We start from the raw sequence: 21,852 nt of genomic DNA on the forward strand, positions 1-21,852 counted from the left end.
CATCGGTGTTTTGTTCTAGGGTTAGGGTTTGAGCCTAATTCATGGCGGATGCAATCGTGAGAGCGAACAATTGTCGTTGCCATGTTTGTTTCTTACACGAATTAATTAATTCTTGTGTGAGACGGTTTTACGCTAAATGAATGTTTATTTAGAAGGGGGGAGGAGGTTTTGGATGTTGCAAATGGCGTGTGATCTGGGTTTGGTATTTTGGTTGAAGTTTTGTGATGGAAATTGTAGAGGTAGGGCAACGATATTTATAGCCAAATAGAACAAATTCAATCCTAATTAGAAGTTCCCCAACAATAATTTTTTATTTATTTATTTTCTTTCTACTTTTTTTGCCTTTAGAAAAAGGCAATTGCCTTACTTTTTCTTAATTTTTGGATTTTGGAAATAATTGGCTTTCCTTTTTCTAATTTATATCCACTTTTTATTAATAATATATATTGAATCCAGAAATCAAGTGCTTTCAATGTAATTAAAGAAAGTTATATAAATTAATTATATTATATAGTTTTAAATCACTAGCACCTTGTGAGAAACCCGATTAAGGGATCTCGACGCGAATATTATATAGTTTGGGTTAAAATTAAATTATATCGAAACTTGGTAATTTTCCTAAACATTTGTAAGATACTAAAACATGGTCAATTTCCTTAAAATAAAATCAATCAATACATATAACTAAAGGAGGCTTTTTTTTCTAATTATACTATTAGCATTAGAATTAGGAGATAATTAATTATTTACAATTTTTCTATTATAATTAGGAATATAATTTTCCTATTAGAAATGAGAATTAATTAATTATTATAATTTTCCTATAAGAAATAGGAAATAAATTAACAATTTATTAAGGCTTTTTTTTGCTAATTATACTATTAGAATTAGGAGACAATAATTATTTAAAATTTTTCTATTATAATTAGGAATATGATTTTCCTATTAGAAATGAGAATTAATTAATTATTTTACAATTTATTATTAGAAACAGGAAATAAATTAATTATCTACAACTTATTAATATTAAAAAATTATTCATTAGTATTTGTTCACTTTTTATTAAATTAGAAGGAAAAAAAACCTTTTATATATTTATAATATCAAATTTTATAACAACTTCCGATTAAAAAAACGAGGTATTATGAGGCTAAAAGGCCCTAGGCCGAACTGGGTTGTGACAAATGTGCATGCATAATACGTACTACATGGAATTTACTCATGTAAAGAGTAAAATGAACGCTGAAATATGGCTCTACGTCTTTTGTTATTGCTAATGTCATATTTAATTATACATATTATTGTGCGATTGTTTTACAATTTAAAGTAAAAATGGTACCACGAGTAATAAAATAGATTTGAATGAGGCTTGAAGGTAAATTAGATACACTTATTATAGAAATATGTATAAGGTTAAGATTCAATTCAAGCAACGATCAACATTAAAAAAAAGTCATGAAAGACACATAAAAGGGTAAGCGTAGTCTTTCCATAACATAGTGAAGACCGTATCTCTTAAGCTTTTCTTCTGACAAATTTACATGCATAAAAAACGGTACTATTCAATTATATGGAGCAAACTAATTATTGTTGATGCTATAATTTTTTTTTTTTTTTTTTTTGTGTAAATTGAGCATATCATCACTATAATTTAGGGAGAGATACGAATTGGGGAAGGGTGAGACATATTCGTCATGCATAATACGATGCTTTAACCACCTTTAGGCAAAAATATAAAAATAAATGAAAAAATTTAAACCTAAAAGGGGGTCACGTACTTGCCAACTCTTCTATAGTTCTCTACCGCATTAATATTCTTATGAAGTTTATGACATTTATTTCATATTAATAAAAAAAATGATTATACTGCTTCGTACAATTTGTGATTTATAACTTTTAGCTAACTTATTTGAACTTGCTTAAATTTATATATTTTAAGTGAAGAATATTAATTATAAATATGATAAAGATAATGTTTGATCTTTAATGTTCTCAGAGATTAAAAAAAAAACTCAATTTTTTTTCTTATAATATACTAATTAAATGTCATAATGTAAAATAGGAAATTAGACCACAATCTACTATTTCAATATGTCGGTGATCAACACTCAAAATAGCGCATTTGTTGATTAAATAGTGTAAAAACTCTCAAAATGCTAAAAAAAAAATGTTCAATCTGTCGTTATCAAACAAAACCTAAGTTTCTGCATTTTTTTTTGTCATGTTCAACTTAATCTTTACGGGATGTAAAAATGATGAAGTTCAGAAAGTAGCGGTTAGTTTTCTGTTAGTTAGATGGACTTTTCAAGAGAGAGATAAAAGCTTTGCATTTTAGACCGTTTTATGTGTGAACCGAAAGGATTAAGTAGTGGGCTAAAGGTTGTTTCGATTGGGAATGAGGTTGATTGCGACGAGTTGGTTGACTAAAGTTTTTCCTTACTAGATGTAGAAAGGGGATAATAATTATGAGATAATAAAATTTGAAGAAAGAAGGACAATAAAAATGAGATGGATCGAGGTAGTAAGATTTATTTATGCAAATGAAATAAATAGCAAAGTTCGTGAATATATATAATATTCAAACTTATTCAGTTTACAAACATAGTACCCAAACACTTAAGGGAGGGGACGAAAAAAAGACTAAGAAGGCAAAGTGAGAGAGATAAGAGGGAAGATTGCTTTTTAAACTTTTCTTTGTTGAAGGAGAAATAAATTGTCTTCGATAAGGGAGACTAGGATCCTTATCATCTAGAGTAAAGATTGGTGTTTCATGGAGGTGAATGTGATTTATGACTTCTTAGATGTAAAACGTGGCAGAAAGGTAGTGATAGTGGTAGTGGATTGGAGGTTGTTTCAAGTAGTAAGAACTAATCATAGTGACTGATGTTTTATTTTGCGGGTAAATTAGTGGGGTGGAGGGAGGGTGCATTTGTGGAGGGTGATGAGTTTAAGGAGATAGTGATAATAAATAAGGTTATTTATCAGCAAAATATCTCTTGCATTAAAACATATACTTCCTCCTTTTCAATGAGTTGTATACGTTTACTTTATACACGTACATCAATGCACATTTTCTTTTCCTCATATCTTTAGCTATACATTACTAAAAATTATAAAAGTTTGATATTCATAACTACTCGATAAGACGATTTCAAAAAGATCTCACATGACTATCTTTTATGTTATATATTAAAAATTATAATGAAGATTCTCCTCACCTATGAATAGTGCTCAAAAAGAAAACGTATACACAACTCATTGGAACGGAGGAAGTAGGTAACATGAATAATAAAAAGAAACCTCAAAAGATCATATTGTTAAACTTAATCTTGACATCATCAATCCAAATTAAAGTAAAATCTTAATTTTAACAACATTGTCGAGAGCAAGGATTAGTTTCCATTAGATTGTGGATTTTTCTAGAAGTAGGGGGTTTAGTTTTTCACTTGGTTGGATAAATTTGAGATAATTTTCAAAGACAAGGATCGATCTTTCAAGGGATGAGATTGTTTTAGACCATGTGTGTGAATAGGGAAGAAAAATAGGGTTTGCGTGAAAGATTTTGTTCAAATGAGAAGATGGGGGCCAAGACTACTGCTATAGAGAGAGAGAGAGAGAGAGAGAGAGAGAGAGAGGGAGAGGGGTGGGGGGTATAAGCAGCCCTAGCCATGTAGTATTGTGTCGGAATTTTGTTCACATTCAAACGTACTTCTTTAGTTTGACCGGGAGATATAACATTCTAACTACCTCTAAATGTTTTTACATAATTACAATTTGATCCAATAATGATTAAATTATGGTTGTTATTCGAAAGAAAGAGATTTGTTGCATCATTGAGTTGATTATGCAGAGTAGATATTATTGTTTTCCTTGACCAATTGAAAAACAAACAGCTATTAATGAACAAATTCTGAAAACTATCAGTCCAAGTATCATATATATAAACTTCATATTTGTTTTATTTTCCTAAAAAAAAGTATTTTATTAATCAAACACTCTTTTATTCTTATGTCAATATTATGTTACCGGCAATTATTTGTTGGTCATGCGGCATACATAAAATCTTAGACATGAACGATGTACTATATGTCTATATTCCATTTTATTGTGAAATTTATCACACATTATTTTAATATCCGTGCAACGCACGGGCAAGAAAGCTAGTAATTAATTAAGATGGTCAATTTCAAGGAGACTAAAAGAAAAAAGATGCTTGGTAATTTTCCTAAATATTTATAGAAGACTAAAATAAAGATGGTCAATTTTCTTAAAATAAAATACTTAATTAGTATAAACATTCACACTTATGGTATTAATTATTATCATCATAAAATTATATATTAAATTTAAAATCTGTGCAATTTTATTAAACTTTATTGTTTATTGGATGTGTAGAGATGTTAATTATTAAACATATAAAAATAAACATAATTAGTATAAACATGCACACTTATGATATTAATTAGTATCATCATAAAATTATATATTAAATTTAAAATCTATGCAATTTTGTCAAACTTTATAGTTTATTCGATGTATAGAGATGTTAATTATTAAACATACAAAAATATAATATAAGTACGTTATAAATAATTCAAGTTAGATTCCATAATATATAATATTGCATAATTCTTTCGATTTGATTTAATGCATATATGTAATATATGTATATAAATATATAATCTTCTTAAAATTGCATGCCTAAGTAGTAAACGTAATTTCGTTAGTAAAGAAAAGAATTGTAGTAACATTCGATATAGTTATATGATAGTAATCACTCATTTGAATAGTAAAAGTAATAATATTATCAGCGAAATTAGTGAAAGTGGTAGAAACAACAACGGGAGTAGTGAAATAATCAATATTAGTGCGGCTATAGTGAAAGTAATAATAATTACGGCGGAAGTAGTGAAATTATCAATATTAATGCGGCAGTAGTGACAGTAACAATAATTACGGCGGGAGTAGTGAAAGTAACAATGATTATTACGGGCAAGTAGTGAAATGTTATTACTATTGTTTCATTAATAAGAGTAAAATATTAATAGCGGGAGTAGTAAATTTGTCTCAAAATTTATTTAGTCGTAATTTTAGGATATGTCATAGAAAAATATATTAATGATAAATTTATGGGTTATGCAACTTTAAGTAATTTTATTTAATGAAAAAAAAAAAAATTTTAAGTAGAGATAGCCCGGGCGAAGCTGGGTTATGCAACTTTAAGTAATTTTATTTAATGAAAAAAAAAAAAATTTTAAGTAGAGATAGCCCGGGCGAAGCTGGGCACTGATACTAGTTAAGAAAAATTCTTAGAGCAAGTCCAATGTCAAGTCATTTTTCACCATTTTCTAAGTTTAAGAACTTTTTCCTTCAATGGAAGAACTTTTATTTTGATCTTAATTGGGACCTATTATTAATTTTTCTTATCTCCATCACAATATTTAATTTATTGAAATCAACAAAGAACTTGGTTCTTAAAAATGAACTTAGTTCTTATTTTGACAAACTCACAATGGAAAAAACTTTATTTTTAAAGTTCTTATTGACAAACTCAAGGTAAGAACCATCCATTACACTTGCTCTCAGGTCCTCCGGGAGGACCATTAATGTGTCCTGTCTAACCAATAAGAAGCTTTCATGATAATATTTTCCTTTATATTTATAGCTTTTAAATGAGCATGAAGATTTCTTATTGGTTAGATATGACACATTAATGTTACTCCCGGAGGACCTAAGAGCAATTGCAATGGAAGAACTTCACATAAAGTTCTTCCTATTTCCAAGTCATTTTTTACTAATTACTAAAATTAAGAACTTTATCTACAATGGAAGACCTTTTTCTTAGTTCTTAATTAGGACCCACTATTAATTATCTTACTCCATTAACCTATTTAATATTTTGGAAACTAACAAAGAACTTGGTTCTTTAATAAGAATCAAGTTCTTATTTTAACAAACCCGATGACCCTTGCAATGGGAAGAACTTTATTTTAAAAGTTCTTGTTGACAAACTCAAGACAAAAACTTCTCATTGCACTTGCTCTAAGAATTCTTCTTTTATTAATGTAAGACACAAAAGCACAATTCATCAATGTTTATTTTTAGGGTTGTCAATAAGATGAACACAAATTGCATTGCACATGTCTTTAGGGGTGTTCATCCGACGGTTTGGACCAAAGACTAGACTGGACCGTGTAATTTGATTACGATCATACTTTATTTGGTTCAGTCCATAGTCCACCAATTTATGTTAGTTTCTTTGGTCCGGTACTGGATCAAATCGAACGGATCGTAGACCGGACCATGGACCAAACTCGTGTAACAAATATCTCTAAAATTTTACGAATAACAAATTATCTCTTAATCTTATAGTAATAACTAATTTAGACCCCGTGTAATAAATGCACGGTATATATAGTTTTTTTCTATAAATAAATTACTTATAAAATAGTGATATTTCATTAATTATCCATATTTTTCATTATTGTATTTTGCTTTGTTGACAATTAATCAAGATAAATGGGTAATGTGCTTAAATGCATTTTAAACAAAATATTTTTTACTCACAAAGCTAATGATTTCATTTTTTAATTCTCTCAATGTTTTCTGTCACGAAACTAATAATAGTAATTTACAGTTTATTTTATATGTAGTACGTATCAAGTCATTCTCAAATGATAGTATCAATAAAAGATTTAGCAACTTATAGTTTTAATATAAATTTTATTTATATTTTAATTAAGAGTTTCTAGTCGAGATTTAGGTGAAAATAATATAATTTGATGAAAAGATTAATTTTAGGTGAAAGATAATAATTTAATGAAATAAAAATGCAATTATTAGTTTACTTTTTTAGTGAATGCACATAATTGTAGTTACCTTCCTAATTTAAAAAGATCCTTTTGGAGGGAAAAATGTGAAAATTCCCACAGATGGTGACGAAGACTTACCTAATACGATTGGCCGATGACAAAGTTGCATCCCGACTCGCACATCCGTTCCCAAGGTGGTCTCCTAGGTGAAGTCTTCCATGGTGATGAGGTGGGATGTGGAAGAGAGAGAAGTGAGTGATGGTTTTAGGTTTTAGAAAAAGAAACGAAATGAAATGATTTGAGTCGCACTCTCCGCGTAACATTATATTACGCTGACGATTGGATACTCGGTTGAGTGCCAGAGACACTTGGCCGAGTGGCCCTTACTAGTTCGAGTTCCCCATTTTCAACACCACTTAACTTTACATCCATCGTTTACTAAGGATTCAATCTGGGTCAAAAGTGTCTAAGGTCAGTCAACGGGTCCTAAATAGGGCGGGTATTACAGTAACTCCAACAACATGCCAATACCGTGCCGCATCCGTAACAATCATGCCAACTCCAGTTATCCATTGTATAAAAGAAATTACATCACACCACCACCACATACAACCATGTCACAATCATCTTCTTAATCAAAACAGTAAGTAAAAAAAATCACGCTTATTCCAAACTTATACATAAATTAATGCCGCGATATTATCTACCCCCCTAAAAGGAACTTTGTCCCCGAAGTTCACTCCCAAGACAAATTAAAGGAATGTATGAACCAAGATGAATTAAATGTGAAGTCTTTTACCCCAAGACAATTTGTTCAATATAGTCAAATATGCTAGCGATCTTAACTAAGTGATCTCTTTAAGTCCATCTAGAAAAGTTGGTTATTGATAAGAACAATTAGTATTGCCGAAGCATGTAGCGATTAACAATTATGCGTCTCGTTGTACGGAAAAGAGTTTTTAAGTCAAACATAATTAGAGGATGACCATTAAACGTTTTAGACCACAATTAGCATATGAATTGCAATTATTACTCGGGAAAGTGATAAAATTCTAATTAGACATGTATACAAGTTTATAACCAACAATTCGGGAAACATAAAATAGTACTCATGTCATAGTATCACCATACGTTACACCCACCAAAATTTCCAACTTCATATTCAAAACATCAATCTAACTATGCCAAAACCATAACGCTGTCACTGCTCCATCCATATCACTCAACACGGAGTATCACGACGTCAATAAACCACTCCAATTATTATGCAAATCAACAATGAAATCATAAAAAACGAATATCGAGGACATCCCAGGGCACTCGGTCGAACAACAGCTGGCACTCGGCCGAGTATTGGGTACTCGGTCGAGTGAGGCTGTTACTCGGCTGAGTACTCACAGGTCAGAACACACCCTAAACGGCATTTACCAATATATGATTCCAAAGCATCCAACTCAAGGCTCCTCCCTCACATCCTCGTTCATCTGCTCCTCAGCAACTATACCCGATGTCCCAACTCCACCACCTGCCCCAACAAAAGCACCACCACCAACCCATTTCCCTCTGAGTCAAGCTGACTACCATAGTTAGCACCCCAAGGATTTGCGAGACACCCAAAATCATGGCTAATCGTGGTTTTCCACGCAGCTCTATCTATTCCATAGCTCTCGAAAACCCCACTATCATCCCCCACTCCCCTCCACAATATCGGCTGAGTATAAGTAGTTCCACATTCTGGACGTGCGTCATCTCATGCATGTTCCTCATAACCAAGGTGTTGGACAACCTCTCCGCGAGCTCACTAACCTGCATCATAGGGTCGTGGACGGTCGGGTAAGTCGAATACTGGTGTTGGTACTCATACGGGTACTGGGAAAAGTCCTGGGGGACAAAAGGTGGCTTGGACACAACCTCCCTAGCCTGTCTCGCTCCACCAGTCTCACATGGAGGTTGGGCAACCCTCTTACGACAGGGAGTCAACACCGGCTCAGGCATCTCTTCGAGGATATGGTCAGAGGTAAGGTAACTCTAGGGTGGAAGGTCGGGAACCTCATTATCCGGGTCAGTCTCCTCCAAATTATCAGTCTCTAGAAGATTTCTCTCATCCGGTAACCTCATCCACCTAGAACCCTTCACCCTCCATGCCAAAGTCCCATCGTCTAACACTCTCAACCACTTGATGTGAAGTAAGTAGTCCTTGTTAATGGTAGGGACTCCCTCGAACAAGGCCGGGAAATCAACATCAGGTGTAAAGTCGGTTAGCCTCTCAGCTAACCGGGTCACCAAGGCATCACAACTAAAGTAACGGTGTTGGGACTAGGCCATCTGGGAAAGGCTAACACACACTATAGCAGGAGCACTATAGTAGAAACGCTCCCCTCTGGTCGGGTTCAAGTAAGACACTAACAACATCACCTCATGTGAGTTCAGCTTATTCGTATCACTCCTCCCATACAACAGACACGTCATCATCCTCAAGAAAAGCCTAGGAGACACTTGTTGGACGTTGTTGATAAGCATGGCACTCATACTAGGCATGGGTCGACCAGTGAACAAGGGAAGGAAACGGGTGACACGACTGTCGCAACCCTATCAAAAATAAAGCCAACCGCTCTCTATAAAAATGTAGGAGAGGCAAGTCGGGTATCGTATTCACAGGGAGATGCGAAGTTTGTATGCTAACTAAGTCTGCCTAGGTAACCGTTTCTTGGAGGGTTGATTGTTGATTCTAAACTACGGAGATAAAGAGAAAAGGAATAATGAAGAAATAAGCAATAAATTCTAGTGAAAATACCAGAGAGAGAGAGATAGAAAGAGAGAAATAGCTATGACAGTCGGTTCACCATGGTCTTCTAGGGGTCAAATCTAAGGTCAAAGGTCAGCTTGAACTCGGTCTCCAGGGTAGTGAAAAGGTCCTTCCGGTCCGCTATTCACCCTAAAACATTACTAACTTAGCTTCTGCCCTCATTAGAATGTCCTATTGTTTACTGCAGGTCTTACCTTTTCCAATCTTCCGATCTAGGTTAAGGTATACCAAATCAACTAACTAAATGCATCGACTCAAGCAGATAATTGCTATTAAATACGGTGATTAACAACACAAACCTAATTCTAGCCGAGCCTAATCACCTAATCATGACCTTCCTAATTACCATGGCTCCCCTATGTCCTAGCATAGGAAAATTAACTATGCATAATGTAAATTGAGAAATCGATGAAGGCAAACAAGATAAGCAAATTGAACATGATAGTAAATTAATAAAGAAACAAGAGGAAGAACAATATAAAAGAGAGATGAAAACAAGAACAATGATTGCCGTAATTAATGAACAAATTAAAGATCGAAAATATCGAATACAAAGGAATTCCAAGCAGTAGAGTTTTTAGGTCTAAGGAGTAAAAGTGCCAAGAGAAGAGATAGATCAGCCGTCCTCTACTTCTCCTTATTTATTCTTAGATACCAAATAAAATATCCGAAAGATAAATCTAAAAGAATGCGTAATAGAAAAAATCTTTCGATCAAGTAGAATCAAACGACTCGATCGAGGACAATAGAGGTCAAACATCTCGATCGAGCAAAACAAGTACTCGATCGAGGAACACGGCAAATACCCATCTCGATCGAGAAGAGAAAAGACTCGATCGAGGTCTTCCAGCAATAAAAGCTACTCGAGCGACCAGATTCAACAGCCAACTTAATCGATCGAAGATAGTAGCACTATATCAGCGTGGATGAACTCAAAACATCTTCCAAAACCACTTCACGCATCCCTAAGTGACAATGTCCGGGCTCCGATTCTTTTTAATCCAAAATACATGCAAACGGGACAGGTTCAGGCTCGATTATGCTCCTTTCCGGTTCATACCTGCAAATAACACAAGACAAACCAAAGTAGACTATTCGGGGGCATTTATAGCTGGATACTACATAAATAACATGGAAATGCGTGTAAATATAGGGTAAAAACCATATATAAAATGCACGCATCAACGGGCAGCCCCACTGTCCGCTCCTACATCCTCCAAATATCCCTCATTTTCCTTTTCCAACCCCAAGTGCTCAGCTACCTCATCAAGAGTCAAAGTAAAGTCGGTGTTCATGAGGCAGAAATTAACGGTCTTTCTGGCAACATCATACTTGTAAGAGCTTAAGAACTCAAGGGTGAGGAAAGCATAGGATTTCTTATGAAGCCGATATAAACCCTTTATTCCCAATACCTCAAACATATGTCAGACATCCACCTCAATACCCAATTTGTGACACCTCTCGATGAGGCATCAAAAGAACTATTAAATCTAAGCGGAAAATACGGGATTTTTAAAACCTTTAGAGTTTAAAGTGTGAAATCCACCATAAGTGATCAAATGAAAATGAAAAGTAAGATGAATAAGTTTTACAATTAAAAACAAAGTGCGTTGGGGAAAAGATATCCCACGAATAGGCACAAGTCTAAAGATAGGTGAGTCTAAGAAAACAATAACTAAAGTCCAAGGGTCAACGTTCTCGCTAGCTCACACGTCTTCCCCATAATCTGCATCACAAACCTGTCATTCATGTAAACATGAACGCATACGGTCGATGGGGGAGTAACTCAGGGTTCTCCCAGCCACAATATGTCAAAATACACGTAAGCAAGAACTTATTTAAACATATTGATCATACATCATACTTGAATAATAATGAACAAGGGGATATAAACGATAATCATAATGAGATAGGCATGGTAAATTATATTAAACATGCATTCAAGGTAACCAAACATGGATATGAGATTAGGCATCTAATCATATGAAGAAGGTAAACAACGGATCAATTGAATAGAAAATACATGGATGGAAACCAATAGCCATTACTTGAAAACCTCTTAACAACCATAGCACGGGACGTGGCTACTAATGTCACATTCATACTTATGGCTTGCATCTCACCATAAGAACGGATGGGAACATCAATCCCGGCGATCATATCACAACTAGGGGCTTGCATCTCACCACTAATATCCGATAGGACCAAGACTCTCACAAACAATCATAGAAGACGTGCACTCTCGTATATAAGAACACGCCAATGACCGTAACAAGCAAGACATTTACAAAGGATTGACTCAAAACAAGACAAACCCCTAGAATCCAACCTCCTGGTAGGACGACGATCATAATACGGTCCTAGTCTAAATCTGGCCAGACTCTCGGGATGGACGTCACCCGATTCGATATGCGGTGACCTATCCGCATCCAAGACTCGATCCATGACACCTAGCAGTGCCCCAAGGTCGAGTAACCCCAAATCGGAACAATGGTACCTAACCGTACCCCAAGGGCCGAAGAGGCGGAAGATAGCCCAACTCGGAAACAATGGCACCTAATCGTGACCTAAGGTCCGAGGGCAAAATAAATAAGGAATGTCGAGTAGTCACACAATGTAAAACGTCACACTCGGGTCACAAAAAGAATAAGAACGATCATGTGAATATAAACACGATAGAATGTCATATGACACGGGGTCACTAATACGAGTAAAAATGATTATATAAACATAACGTAAACAATTCATGTGAAGCATGCATAAGTACGAGAGTATAACAAATATCAAGTACTCCCATGATAAAAGAGTCTCAACACACCATACACAAGCATTAGAACCAAGGTTAAGATGCATACCCAACAAGAAACTCAAAACCCAATCTATAACAACAAGTTTAGTACTCGACTACAACAAGGGTCAACTTCAAACGGTCATAACTTGAGTTATATACATGATAATGAGGTGAAACCAGTTGGAGGTGATATCTTATCCTCTTACGGTTCTAACGGTAGGTCATAAGCCTCAAACAAACAAGTAACAAAGAAGTTATGGCCATTTTACCAAAACTGGTACAGGCTATGGCGCAGCCTGCGCAAATTCACCGATTTACACGACACAACAAATTCATCTTCATCCCCAAATCATTTTTTTATCATGCCATTACCATCCCAATTGCACCATATATTACCCAAGCAACTTCATGCAAGTATTAAGGGTAAAATCAAAGCATAGAAGAGGGATTAAAACACAAGGTTCGATTCAAATTCAAACAATTCCAAACTAACAACTTCATGACATAATTAAACACAATTATTAAGCATGAATAAGACGGTTTCTTTACTAATTCATCCATGTACACAAAAGACTAGAACATTCTTCAAACCACCAAGAGAGATTCCACACAAAACTCATTCAACAACAAACAAGTAAAAACATGTAAAGAATCTAACTTTAACACACATGTGAACAAACTATAACATATATAAACACCCAAATTGACATAATGTCGAGTAACCCATCACCGTTACCTTTTTGCACTTACATCCACAAAAGACTCGTCTACCTTTCAAGGATCCACTTCCGGGTCAACTAAACATTCTCCTAAACATAAGAAAACACAAATTAAGACTAAGAGTCGAAACTAGAAAAGGGTACTGTATGTAATATGGGTTGACAGCCTCATGAATGGATGAAAGTCGGTTCCTTTCTTACCTAGAAAGATGGAGGGCGATGAGAGGGAGAGATAAACGCGAAAAACACTTGATTCGGACAAGAATTGAGCAAGTTATGGTGTTTTGAAGATTTGTAAGAGGAAAGTGTAAAAATGGTGTTTGTTGTTGAGGATGAATGCTGAAAAATTGAGGAGGGAGGTGTAGTTAAGGTTTCCCTCATTATTTTTATGAGGAGGAAGGAGTAGTAGGTGAGTCCATTGGTCATACTAGGCCCAACAAGCAAAATTGAGTCGATATACACTAGAATTTACGTCTCGAGCCCACTACAACTCCAGACGGAAAATATTATTATTATTATCATTATTATCCGACCAAAATATTTATTTTGTATAACTTAAGCTTTAAAAATATAATATTTATAAAAATCATGTTTAGTAATGAAATTAATTAAATTAAATAATTTAAAATATAAATGAGACAATAGAACGGTTAATTAAATTATAATTGCCAAAAATGGAAAATTCGCGGGTGTTACTCAATTCCTCCAAAATGTTCGTATCTATACACCGGGTAGGTTTCAAAGAAGTTTCCATCAAAGCAGTAAAAGCCTCACACTGATCAAAGTCTGCAAATACCAAGGAGGGGTACTTGGCTATCAAAGGAATAGTCGGTCCTTGGCTCGATTGGCCTTACTCGGCCTCGGTGACTGCACGGGTCCTCTTCTTGGTGGCTCCTTGGGCTCTCGGCATACTGCAAAAATATGGGTTTAACAAGAATTTTCCCGGTTTTTCACGAGTACCAAAAATTTCAGATTTCATGTTTTTAAAATATGAAGTTTAAGACGGATTTTTCAGTCAAAATACTCGAAAAAAGCATTAGGTAGTGTAGCATTAGCATCAATTAGCCTTTTATAGCCTTCTAAGTTGAATTACGATGACAAAAGTCAAAAATTTTGGGTAAACCCGAGAAATTTTCGGTGCATCAATGGGCAAGATTTGGGCTTAAAGTCATCTTTTTTAAAACTATAATTAAAGCAAGCTTTAACAACTTAACAATACATACATAGCATATGATTCTAATGGTTTTAAATCGACATTTCAGTTTCTGATCAAACATTAATCATCCAACTTATTGAAAAAGAGTTGGAAACACATTACCTTGAGATTTTGGAGTAAAATTGATTGCAAAGAGAAACAAATTGATGAATTAAGGGAGTAATGGAAACAATTAGCACCTAGATTTTGTTGGGAGAAACTTTTGAGAGTGTTTGAAAACGTTTTGAGTGAGGAGATATCGAAGATTATGAGTGAAATGAGCTTATAAGGTTTCAGGAAATTTACTCAAAAAGCCGGTTAAATTGGGGTACTCGGTCGAGTACTCAGGTGCACTCAGTCGAGTAGCCTCTACTCGATCGAGTGTTCTTGTGTACTCGGTCGAGTGTCCAACTGGAAGATTAGAGCTGCTACTGCCTATTGAACACTCGGCCAAGTAAGCCTTGTACTCAGTCGAGTACCTTAAAAGGTCAAAAGAAAATGTCGTTCTACGATTGCATCATCGTCCTGCAACACAAGAAATGTTGTTCGGAGTCTAAGACGTACCTAGAAATTGTCACAAATTAGTTTTTACTCCTAGTATCCACTACACACATTAGCAATCACACACATATAACTATTATTCCATTCGTACTCAATACAACTTAAAGTCTTGAACATACTAACAACAATATCGTATACACATAGATAATCCACACATTTATACCATGCATGTTTCACACATAACATACTTCACACCATTGACACCCATAGTTCACACTTGTACTATAACTAATTACGCCTGTAGTTCAGGCCTCAGCAGCTATAAGCTCATCCATACGGTTATTCACATGTCGTTCAAAGGTTCATACTTCTTCAACCTTGTACTCCAGCTGTACATACAACTACCAAAGATAGACTACACGTAACAAGTAAACATACTCATACTTTCCCACACCTTTACCTAACCACGGAGTTACCGGTATAAACACATTAGGGTCGGGATTTTGGAATGAGGGCGCCTTCCCAACCAAAATCAAACATGAGGGCTCCTAACACACCTACACCAAGTTCTTTTATTAGACTCTCTATATTCATTTGGCTCATTGGTTCAGGTTCTAAAATCGTCACTCTGATACCACTTTGTAACACCCCTCATTTACCAAGGAGTCTTAATAAGTCCTTCCTAAGCAAATAAGAGCATTACCATCTTGGTTGACCAAGGTAGTACATATCAAATAGACAATAAAAGAAAAAGTACAAATTTATAATATAACCTTTTAAAACCTGATACAAGACCAAATTAGAGTTATCTGTCTACAACGTCATATATAATTAAACCAAAGTTGTGAATGTCTGAACTAAACAAACTCAGTGATGACTCGTTCCCTCTAAGGCCTCAGACAAAGATCTCAGCAACCATCAAAACCTGATAAGACTACCTGCTTACCATTTACCGGCAATATCAAGTGAATCACCGCAGCCACATAAGAGAAGACAAAGAACACACAAATACTACACAAGGTCAGTAACAGATCAGAATATAACGATCACCGACACGATAGTACAATGGAACATAACAAGTATACACAATAATACCGATCACCACCAACTCCAAACTCCGCAATCATCAATGGCTCTCATCGCAACGAGTAGTCGGGTTCCCATCGAAACAGGTAACCCACCCCTGCCAATGCCAGACTGCAACAACTAACATCAAATCCCCGCTCATCGCAACGAGCGAAACCAAACTCATTAATGTGCATATCCTCTTTGCGACAAGAGTCACAATGTAATACCCGCCCTATTTAAGGACCCATTGAATGACCTTTTAACCAAAGGAGAGCCTTAGTAAGGGATACGAGAGAGGTTAGGAGACCAAAGTTGTTTGTTGCTCGACCTAGTTAAGGTCACTCGGCCGAGTAGCTTGGATACTCGACCAAGTAGGGCGTACTCGGCGGAGTATGTCTATACTCGTCCGAGTACCACGTCATTTAACGTGTTATTATAAAACGTGGAATCGTAAACTCAATTCATTTCTTCGACGATTCCTTTCTCTTTCTAACCTTAATCTCCCTCTCCCAATTATCTCTCATCACCTTATACTCTCACATGGCCTTAACACTAACCCAAGAAGGGATATGGTTTATGCTTGAAGTCATCGAGTCGGGTTGTCGCCGTTGCCGACACCGGTATTCGTCTTAAGGCTCCATCGCGGAGTCTTGCGTGGCTTCTGTGTGGATGCACTTTCATGGAATAGCAAAAATGTAGGGTTTTCTTACTCAGTTATCTGATTAATTGATTTAAGATGATTATGATTGTATTGGCATGATTAGTATCGTTGTTGACTTGTCTTTCTTGATTGTTGGGATTGTGGTGGATTGACTATGATTGGTGAGGTGCGTCCTCGGCTGAGTGGAGTCATTTTCGGGAATGGCTTCACACCCTTGATTCTGCCCTTGTGGTTCTCATTACAAACATTAAAGGACATGGGTTTGTTGCTCGTTCTGATGAGCGGGGCTTAGGTGGGAAAGGACGCGGTCCCCCACTGGTGGTATATATTATCTATTGTGACGGGTAATCTGGCAAGACTACACACTTAAATATGTAGTCGGAAATGAGATGTGATTGAAGTTGGAGAATGGTTGGATGAGTGGTTGTATTGGTTGTTCCTCTTGTGCTAGCTTATTTGGTTTAATCAGTGACTGACTTCGTGTTGTGTTTTCTAAAACTGTGGTGATCCATTCGGGGAAGGTGAGTAATTGGTTTAGCAGGTGTTGCTTGCTACAATGCTTTCGGGACATGGAAGAGAATCGAGTCATCACGCTGTCGAACTAGATGCCGCTGTCATACATGTCTAATAGTTCTTTCAATTATATTTTTTATAATCTTTCTCAAGTTGGTTTATGTTGTAAAGAATAAAGTTAATTAATAAATGTCCCGTTATTATTTATTTGATCTACTTACCTCGGGCAACCGAGATAGTAGCACCATTATATACTGAGGTGGTCCTTGGTAAGGTACCTTGATATATGGGGGTGTTACATACAAAGGGTGAAATAAGGGGGCAAATGGCTCACAATATCCAATCCATCACTTCCGACAACCACAATCAAAATAACACAATACTATACTCACACAACAACCAATTACGACAATACAATCAAACACAAACTAAAACACAAACTAAGCTGAGTAGGGAATTCAAAGGAACTTAAGAACTCAAGAGTGAGTTTGGGGAAGGTCTTATAATTCATGGTGCAGGCATGCTTCATATCAAGATTTTTAAACAAAGCCTTAACTCGTTTTTCAATTCCAATATGCTTAAGAGAATCATGATTAATAAACTTTGTAGCCTTCATACCTTTGCTTCTCAAGATGACCCAATTTTCCCATTACTTTTTAGTAGCAAAGACCACTTGAGGATATGTCGGATCATACCATTCCGATGTCTCATGCATCTCGACATCCTCCGCGACATGGGATGCATCCGCTTCATCTCTCCTTCTCTTTGTAGCACCTTGTGAAGTTCCTTTCTTAGGAGCCATTTCTGAAATTTTAAGACAAATATTTCATCTTAAGGCAAGCTAAAATTCATCCAAATGAGCATAATAGAACAAATTAGTGAACTAATTCATCCTATAAACATTAATAGAACACAATCTAACCAATTTCTAGCAAAAATAAGCACAAAATCGATTTCCCCAAATTGAGTTAGGGTTTGAGAAATTGGATTGAATTGATTAAAAATGGATGAAATCAAAGAGAAATTAGATGAATACTTACTTGGTGATGTCAATGGATGAACAAATCTTGAAATTTGATGATGGAAATGGTGTTTCTATGTGATTTTAGTGAAGAAATGAAGAAAATGAGAGAGAAAGGAGTAGAGAAGTACCGTCGAAATGACAAGAGCATATGAGGATGTTTTGCTTTACCCGTATTTTACTTAGCCGCGGAAATCGTAGAAAACCACAACCTCGATCGGGGTTGACCGCTTTTACTCTTTGACTTTTCTCTACTCCGTATTGTTTAATTCCGTCCCGTTTTTTAAAGTTATGTCCCCGTACGGGGTTACTTGCATGGGGACGTATGAATATCATCCTTGAGCCTTCTTATCTTCTTCATTCACCTATAAATCACAAAACACCGTCAAGTCTAGTAATTATTTTTAAATCTATGAAAACATTAAATTTGCGAAAAATTAAAAACAAAAACAAATAAAAGCTTGGGTTGCCTCCCAAGAAACGCTGGTTTAACGTCCCGCACGACGTAAAAAGCTTCATTTGATCAATTTTCATCCTTGAGCTCACCACCTTCCAAGCTCTCTTTCATAGCTTTTTTCACATTCCTCATCCATTTCAAGCTCTTACGAGAATATCTTTTCTTAGCACTCTTAGCATTAATCCTCTTGAAATCTTTACCTGCAAAACAATCAACACCAGTATCGACCTCTAGCGGATCCGTTGGTAAGGATCGAGGTGTAGAAGAAACAAGAATAGTCCACAGTGATAAGTAAATAACAAGACTCTTGTGATATTGGGCTCTTAATGGTTGTTTTTGCTAAAGGTAACCCGGTCATTGTCCACTTCTAAGGTCAACTTTCCATTTTTTACATCAATTAACGTGACCGTGGTGTGCAAATATGGCCTACCCAATATAATTCGGGTTTGTGAGTCCTCGGCCATATCAAGTATGAGGAAGTCAACGGGTATGAAAAACTTGCCAACTTTGATGGACACATCTTCTAAGACACCTAAAGTTGCTTTAAAGAACGGTCTGCCATTTAAAAAGTAATATTAGTGCATTTTAAAGCACCCATGTTAAGTTTTTCACAAATGGAATAGGGCATGACGCTTACACTAGCAACTAGGTCGCAAAGGGCCTTATCAATGGTATATGTGCCTATAGTGCAAGGAATAGAATAACTACCAGGATCCTTAAGTATCGGGGGAGACTTGTTTTGTAAGAGTGCACTACACTCTTCGGTGAAAGCAATGGTCTCGGCCTTATTGAAGGATCGCTTATTTGAGAGGATTTATTTCATGAATTTGAGTAAGAAGGGACTTGGGTAAGCAATTCGATGAATGGTACGGTCACTTGTAAATTTTTAACAACTTCCAAGAACTTACCAAACTTACTCTCTTTCTTTTTCTTTGCTAGGCGGTGGGAAAATGGCACTTGAATTTTAACAACTTCTTTTGGAGGAGGATCCTCCACATCTTTCTCCTTCTCAACCACAATATGATCATCCACCTTCTTTGAAATGGCATCACCTTCCCTAGCATTATGAGAGACCTCCTTCCCAACAAGCACCTCTTCATTTTCTTTAGGTATAAGGAGCTCATCAAACTCGGTGACAAACTTACCCTTTTTCTTAAGCATTATTAAGCAGTGAGGAAATAGCACTGGAATCTTAATGGGAGGCTCTTCACTACCCTTTTTCTTAACACCTCATCATCCAAAGTCATGGATGGCTCATCATAACTCTTACCACTCCTCAATTGAATGGCATTAACCGTCTCATGTGGTTGCTCACCTTAGGGTGGTAGTTGTCCCGTCTTCCTTTGAGAGCTAAAAGAGGCTAGTTGAGCCATTTGATGCTCTAGCATTTTGATTGTGGCATTGTGAGCTTGGTCACTCTTTTGATATTGAGCCACCAACTCGGATTCAATATTAACCATTTACATAACCAAGGCTTCAATTTTGTTTCCCCCTTGGTTATTTTGTTGGGCATTTTGGGGTGGTGGACCTTGGGTTGGTTGGAAATTTTGTTGTGGTGGCCTTTGTTGTTGGTATTGACTTTGATAGCCCGGGGGGTAATTGAACCTTTGTTGTGGTGGATCATAGACATTTTGTTGTTGTTGAGGTTGAGGCACAAAAGTTTGTTGTGATTGAGGGTTAAGCACATTGTTGCTTTTGTAAGACAAGTTCAGGTGAAATTTCGTATTTGGGTTATAAGTATTTGAAAATGTACCCGGTGGAAATGAACTTTGTCTAAAACTTTGAAAAGCATTTGCCTCCTCAATAGTAGCTTGGCATAGGGCAGTGCAATGTCCCGCACCTCCGCAACCTTCACAAACAACAATTTGGCTTGTAGAGGACACGACATTGACTTGTTGAAAAGAAGAAATCGCCTATTGAGCCTCCAACTTTTCTTGGAGCAATAAGATTTGAGCCTTTAAAACGGAAGTATTGGATGCTTCCTCTTTACCCTTGATTGGTGCACTCCAGGAATTGATATATTGGGCATCATGAATTGCCATGGATTCAATCGTGGCATGAAAAATATCAGTGTCAATTTGATCAAACCGCCCATTGTTGGCGGAATCAAAAACTCTTCGGGACTCGGCACAACATACGTTGTAGAATGTTATAGCAAGAAAACAAGGATCCAACCTATGATGTTGGCATTGTATTTCAACTCCTTGTAACTCTCCCAAGCTTCATACAAGCTTTCTAGAGCTTGTTGACAGAATCCCGTAATTTGGCTCCTCAAGGTTTGAGTTTTCTCCGGTGGAAAATAATTTTGGTAAAAAGCAAGAGCCAAATTTTCCCAATTGGTAATTCTCATAGCTTCTTTATCAAGGCTATTGATCTATAGTTTAGCCTTGTCCTTCAATGGAAAAGGGAAGAGTATCTCCCTTATTTGAGCTTGTGTGACTCCCGTTTGGCGAACCATGGAGCAATAGTCACAAAAGTTTTGAACATGTAAATTGGGATCCTTCAAAGGACTTCCCCCAAATTGCTTCCTCTACTAGACCAATGAAAGCCGGTTTGATCTCGAAATCCATGGCTCCAATTTGGTAGTAGTGGTACCCTTTGGAAGCATATCCGCAGTGTGCTTGGAATGATCGGAAAGCTTCACCATATTTTTTATTAGAGATGGTGGTGGTGGTGGAGATGATGAAATAGAACCTTCTTCTTCATCGCGGACTGGGTAATTTGTACGAATACGACCAAAACCTCTAGGACTAGAAGATGCGTCAAGATCCTTGAAATAATTGAATCGATGACGGAACGTTCTCTCGGGCTCCGGATCAAAAGGAATCAATTCTTCGGTACGAGAGGACCTCGACATAAGACAACAATCTTCAAGAAACTTATAAGTAACAGTCTCAAGGAACAAGTGTTCTTCAAGACAAAAGAAAACAAGAAAGAAATCAACAATCCTAAACGCAGTAAAATCGTGCTCCCCGACAACGGTGTCAAATTTTTATAGGCTATCGCACACCTAGCAAAGATACCCTAAACTCGACTAACAAATTAATGTAATAAGGTAGGAGTCGAACACAAAGAGACAAGAATTGCGCTATGAAATGCTATGAATAGAAATCTATCAAGGTCGATTCAAATTGTTGGTTGGTTGGGTTTGATAACTTGGAAATAATCGAAGTAATTATAATATCATAAAAGAGTCTAGGGGAGTCGGGTCACACATGCAAGTATGTAAATGTTCATGCCAAGATTAGGAATTCTTAATAACAACAATTGTTTAGGTCTTATGATAACCACCTCTCGGCTTAATTGTC

The 21,852-nt window shown here is 36.1% G+C and overlaps 1 non-coding gene across 1 annotated transcript; it reads left to right on the forward strand.

Moving 5' to 3' along the window:
* Positions 1-20,716: 20,716 nt before the first annotated feature.
* Positions 20,717-20,823, forward strand: LOC141610322 (small nucleolar RNA R71). Its single transcript, XR_012528225.1, has one exon. It is a non-coding gene; the product is annotated as a small nucleolar RNA R71 (small nucleolar RNA).
* The last annotated feature ends 1,029 nt before the right edge of the window (positions 20,824-21,852 follow it).

This window comes from Silene latifolia, chromosome 10 (assembly GCF_048544455.1).
Source record: "Silene latifolia isolate original U9 population chromosome 10, ASM4854445v1, whole genome shotgun sequence".
NCBI lineage: Eukaryota > Viridiplantae > Streptophyta > Magnoliopsida > Caryophyllales > Caryophyllaceae > Silene > Silene latifolia.